Below are 6,000 nucleotides of genomic sequence, written 5' to 3'. Positions count from 1 at the left end.
AAGCTTTCTGGGAGGGTCCTGCAGGGCACAGTGGATGCCAGAAATATGGGTGTAACTCCAGGGTGAGGGAGAGGATGAGAGCTTAAGCCTGGGCATTGACTTGTCAGAGGAAATAGCTTTGGGGGGGTTTAGTAATCTATTACTAATTGGGTAGTAATTAATAATCAGATGTAGAGGTTCTGCATGTATGGAGCTTGTTCTGTGTCACCAGAAGAACATGGCTGTGGATGGGGTCAGACTCTGTGGGACAAAAACTGGGAGCCTGAGCCACGGCAAGGTCAGGGGGACCCTCAGAACACAACATAAAAGAGACGGACTAAAGCCTCTGTCCCTCTGCTTGGCTTCCTCGTATGCAAAACAGGAATTGATCAGGGATATCTTGAGGATTTAGAGATATCTGGAGACCGCTTTGGAGACATTAAAACCAGCGAGCATAATATCTGCATTTCAAAGTACTCTTTGGACCTCTTAATTCACTTTGACAGCAACCCTGCGCTAGAAATGGGGTTGGCTCTGTTGTCTGGATGGGAAAACTGAGGCTGAGAGATGGGAAGGAATTGTGAGCACAGGATAGCACCAGGCCAGGGAGAGCTGTGAACTCCTGTCTCCTGCGCCTCAGCAGCCCAGTAAAAGCCCCCACAGCTGGTAAACTGCTCCATCCACACATATCAGGGGGTTGCTGATCCTACATAATCCCTGTCTGATGTCCTGACCAGCCTACTTTCAACAAACTGTACTCCAGGCGGCAAGATGAGACCTTGTTTCCTGCTAATTTGCGTCTCCTGTCCTCTAAATCTTTCCCTTTCCCATCAGTACACCCAGTTCCCTCCCTTTTGCCCAGATCTACTTCTCACGTTTCTTTATGCAACCTTGGAGCTCCTTCCTGCTTCTGCCTTTTCTCTCTCCCTTTTTCTACGCTCGCTAGAGGTCTGGAGGGGTGTTAAGTGTCAGGAACAGTAGGCAAGAAGGTGACAGCTCCTCAGGTAAGGAATCAGATGGAGAGATGTGATCTCATGCTGTGGGCTTGTTCCCTCCTACTTTGACTATATTGTAACTCCTGATTAAAAGAGCGTAGCTGAGTTGTGCTAACACGAGATGAGGGAGAGCTAAGGCTGGGGATTTGGAGCCTTTCTTTTAGGCTAAGTGAATTTGTCCAGGATGTGAGAGTCTGCTTCTGGGTTATTAATTTACCATGAATGGTGGTGTGGAAGCTGCTGAGATTTTTACTGTATTTCACATGTGCACAAGAGAACTTGCACAAAGAAAACTCAAAAGGCAATTTGCAATTCCACAACGGTAGCCAGAGTGTTTTCCCGTGATAAAAGTAGTCTGCTCTGTTCCACAAGGCATTTTTTCACTGGTTCTTCCAACTGAAGGAGTGTTTGTCCAGGAGGATGACGATTTGTATCACAACAGGATTTAGGTAATATAGCTGAAATCAACCTACTGTTGCACTGAGCCCTCTGGTTACCTACGGTGAGACACTGCCCTCTCTCACAGAAATGAGACTCGATTCTACACATATTTAAATGCCTGACACCCACTGAAGCATTTATTTGGACGTCACTGTTTAGGCGAGCAGCAGAGCTCCGAGAATCTGAGGGTGTAAAGTGAGGTGATAAAGGTTGTACAGAGAGTCAGTGGCAGCACAAGGAGGCGACTCTGTTTCCCAGTGGCTGCTGCAAAGGCTGTCAAAGTGACCCCCACTTTGTAGCCAGGGAAACACCAGCTTTCATTTTGAACATTTAAACCAAATTTGCGAAGATGATGATTTATTGATAAGCCGCAGGACTGTGGACATGCAGTAAGAGGCGCGGGGAGGTTATGGCCTGAGCCCCACACCCTTCTCAAGTCGCAGCTGTTTCCGAAAGATGCTGCGAACTCCGGCCCGGCTGCGAGCTACGAAACACCTCCCGTGTCTTCCCTCGGCTGAGCAGCCAGCACTCGGATGCTGAAATAAGGTCAGGATTCCGTCAGGCGGCTAAAAGCCCGGGCTGAGCGAAGGCTGTGCCTCCGGAAAGCAGCGCGGTGTTCCCCGGCAGCAGCATCCCGCTGCCCGGTGCGGAGGGAGGGAGGGAGGGAGGGAGGGAGGAGAGGGCACCTCGCCCGAGCAGCTCCAGCTCTGCGCTCCCCGTGCGCGGTGGGGTCAGGGACCGGCGCGAACCAAGGGAGGATGCTCCGCGGAGGTGGGAAAGACGCCGAAGCCGTAACACCGTGCTTCCTCCCCAGGCTCTGAGGAGGAGGAGGAGGAGTGGGAGGGGAGTTCCAAAGCCACTTTGGGCGCTGCGCCGCTACGTGCAGGAGTGTATGCGGAGCATCCTCCTCGCAGCCCGAACGCAGGGTGCGCTCCCCGCTCCCCCGCGGGTGATTCCCCGTTCCCCGACGCTGCTCCTGCTTCCGCAGCCGCTCCCCGGGCGAGACGGCGGCCAGGTGAGCGGGGCCGGGCAGCGGAGCTGGGGCACCGCGGGGTGCGGGGTCGGGCCGGGCTGCGGCCGGGGCTCCCCTCCGGCTGCCCAGGCTGGTGCTCGAAGCCGGGAGGAGCGGGACGGGCCGGAGCTGCGGCTCCCCTCCGGGAGGTGCCGGGCCGGGCTGGAGCCGGGGGTCTCCGCCGGCTTCCAGGGCCGGTGCTGGGCGCTGCGCGTCCCGGGAGGGGGTGTGTGATGTGCGCCGGGGGGAGGCAGCCTGGAGAGAAGCATCGCTTCAGCTGCGGTGTAACTTGTATTTCGGAGCGCAGTTACCGGGAGTGTGATGGCTAACAGTGACTTATTTATTCTCAAAGAGGCCACGGGAGCTGCCCGGCCAGGGGCAGCGGGATCCCCCGAACTGGGCACCCCGGGATCCCCCGCACCGGGCATCCCCCGTGCCGGCAGTGCCTGCGGTGTTCGCGCTTCCCAGAATGTCTGTAGCGAACCCCGCGGGCTGGGCAGGCTCCGGGAGAGCGGCTGCGCGAGTGTCAGTCCGGAACACTCCAAGTGTTGGTCCTGGAGTTAAATCTATCTGTGCACTGGGGTGTGTGCGTGTAATTCATTTACTGCCCCCGTTACTCCAGTGATGAAGGTGTTGATAGCAAAGGGTCAAGCTTGCTCCCTAAATATCACTCTTCCCCCCACCCCCCCTTCTTTTTCTTTTAGAAAGTGCTTATAATTTCAGCTACCGATTTTATAGCTCCTGAAATACTTTCACTTCCCAGAGCAGTTGGTTTCCCACGACTGGCACTTTCACCTTTTTGAGTGGGAGGATTTATTTTCTTTAAAACAGAGCTCTAACAATACCCACTCCTTTCAGCGAGGCACGTGTCATCTCCTGACCCCAGCAACTTCACTTTGACAAAATAAAAGCTGGAAATAATCACTTAAGAGATGCGACTTTGCTCGTTTCAACAAGTTGCTTTGTTCTCTGCTCGAGTAATTTCCTCCAAGGCCCGTGGTCATTGTCGTTAGCAGAGGATGTGGTGATACGTGTGATGTTAAACCTGCAGTCACCGGGGATTAATGCACGGGCATGACATCACCGACAGCCAATGAGGGGATGGGTTTGGACACACACGGACCCAAACTGTCTTCCAAACTGGTGATCCTGCCGTGCTCCTGAGAAATAACGCCAGTTCGGGCAAACGCCGTGATTTCCTAGCACGCTGTCACTGTGTTTCTCAGCCCTGTGTCCTCCTCTGAGACAGTCACAATTCATTAAGCAGCCACTCGTGTGTGGTCAGTCTGGTTGGTTAAAGGTTTCACTTCTTGGGAAGAGATTATTGAAAATGGGCATATCAGTGCCCTGGCAGAGAGAGAGCTGACGCGACTGAGCTGGTTGCTGGCAGAGTGTAAACAGGCAAAGAGTTCTCAGCCCTTGTGGCAGGAGAGCTGCCTAAGCAGCGTGTTTGAGCACACAGAGCTTTCACCTGTAGTAAATTGCTTTCCTTTGCCTGATTGCTCGGAGCAGAGCTGCTCCCGTGGAGATGGGCACAGACTCCGTGCCAGGGGAGTGAGGAGGGGCCCCGTGCTGCCAGGTGGATGTTGCCGTGGCTGGCGAGGCAGGAAAACGCCTTGCCCCGCTGTGCCAATGGCTCCTGCTGTGCTGTCACCCTCACCTTGGTGCCTCCGTGCTGCCAAGGTCCAGCAGGTCTGAAGCCCTTGGCCTCAGTTCCTGTCACTTTGCTCTAGGATTGCTCAACAAGTCAGGGTGGCTTTTGGAGAATCACAACAGATGTTGCCTGGCATGGTCTGGCTCCTGAAATGTGCATTTCGGAGTTCAGCTGCCTCTTCTGTCTAATGTTTCCTTAACCTTCATTATTTGCTGCAGACTGATCCAATTCCCCTGCAGGTCAGGCAGGGGCTTCCCCATAGGCTGTGCAAGACCCTTTTTGTCACGATCACAAAATATTTTCACTCAAATAACTTATATTTCCCTTTGCTAGAATTCTCAATGCTAAAACATAAATTTTTGGGTCCAGACTTCATTCCTAAAGTCTTTTAATATTTTTGGTTGTGATTTATATGTAGGTACACACACAGAGTCCCTTATCAGTGCCATTGCATCGATAGCCCTTTGCACTGAGGGACCCACACAGAATATTAGCAATATGACTGATGTGCCTCAGAGCTGTGTGTAAGATCCTTATGCCTTCATTGCCAATAAGACGTGACAGGATACATCTAATGAATTACCTTTAAATTAGAAAGCAGTAAACAAGCCATTATTGGATTAGAGGCATATTAAAATTAGAAGAACGTTACCATCTTTTGATATCCTGTGGCACATTTTTACCAGCTAGGAAATGACATGGGGAGCTGCAGAGAGAGACAGAGGGTCTCTAGAGAACTGTAATGATTTTCATCTGTGTGAAATAGATTTTTTTTTAAATGCTATTACTTAGTGTCTTATGTTTAGATGATGCTGTAGCAGATTTCTTCCTGTTTTTTCCCTTCTAGTTTCATATTGATGTTTGATATATTTTGTCTGAGCGACTTCAGTGCTTGTGGAAGGTACCAGTTTGGTGTACTCTGAAAGCTAAAAGCTGCCAATTATTGAAGAAAAACACAGGCAAAAGGAAACAAGAGTCTTGTTGATAGGTTTTAGTCCAATATTGAAGAGCTTTCTGCCTTGCCAGGGTGCAGAGATTGCCTGGGTTCATGCCTCTTATTCCATGGCTCTTTTCCTCAGCTGTTTAGTAGGCTGCACCAGCTCTGGTGATTGTGGAATATTATTTAAATTGCATAAAAGAATTCACACTGACTTCCCTGAGTTTTATATAAATTCCTAAGAATCCACCAGTTCTCCTGGTCATACAGCTCAGGTGCAGGTGTTACCTGGTGTGGCCTTCCAGATGTGACTGCTCTGGATTGGATCTGAATTGGTGGAACTTGGGAGCAACCCCTGATCTCTCCATGCCAATCTCCTATTAATTGAAGGCCATCACCTGCTGTCCTCTCTCTGGCAAACCTTCCCAATTAAGGACTGGGCTGAGAGTGAAAAGGGCAGAATTTGGCCAGTACTCCTCAAGCGTTAGAAAAAAATGTACATGGAGAAGTAAATAGTAAAATATATGATGAAAAGCAATTAATTCTCAGGCTTGTGTAAAATAAAGTTTCTTACGAAACCTTGAAATCATTGTGGTTTTGTAATGTCACCTACCTCTGTTGGCCATTGAAAAAATAAGATCTTAATCTAGAACTAAATTTGAATTTGTGGGTCCAAAAAGTTTGTTTGGACTACCAATATTTTATAACTCTCTAAGACCAATCTTTTATTCTTTTAAACACTCTATCAATATGAATATGGAGCAGCAATAGACCTTTGAGTCCTAAGCCTCATTCCAGTCTCCGGAGGAAAATCTTGAGCATAATGTTTTGTGCTGGATTTTGGAAGCACACTCAGAATAAAGATCTCTCCTATATAAATACTTTTTACCCAAGGTATTGGATTTTCCTTGTCTCACTCTCAGAGTTTATGGCCCTGGGACTCCTTTTCTCAAGGTCTAGTAGAACTCCTTCAGCATCTCTT

At 49.9% G+C, this 6,000-nt stretch overlaps 1 protein-coding gene across 4 annotated transcripts in view; it reads left to right on the top strand.

The window, feature by feature from the left end:
- Positions 1–570: 570 nt before the first annotated feature.
- Positions 571–6,000, top strand: part of TAFA4 (TAFA chemokine like family member 4) — a 70,825-nt gene continuing 65,395 nt past the window's right edge. The window contains exons 1-2 of one of the 4 annotated variants that reach the window (XM_039559264.1): positions 1,024–1,961; positions 2,230–2,430. The gene's annotated coding sequence lies outside the window, so the exon portion shown is untranslated. Of the gene's footprint in view, positions 984–1,023; positions 1,962–2,132; positions 2,431–6,000 lie in introns of those variants that run through there. The other 3 variants (XM_019280165.3, XM_019280164.3, XM_039559263.1) reach the window with 3 other exon arrangements.

The sequence above is a fragment of the Corvus cornix genome, chromosome 12 (genome assembly GCF_000738735.6).
Source record: "Corvus cornix cornix isolate S_Up_H32 chromosome 12, ASM73873v5, whole genome shotgun sequence".
Lineage (NCBI taxonomy): Eukaryota > Metazoa > Chordata > Aves > Passeriformes > Corvidae > Corvus > Corvus cornix.
Note: the sequence above shows the minus strand (reverse complement) of the source record. Positions and strands in the feature narration are given on the sequence as shown.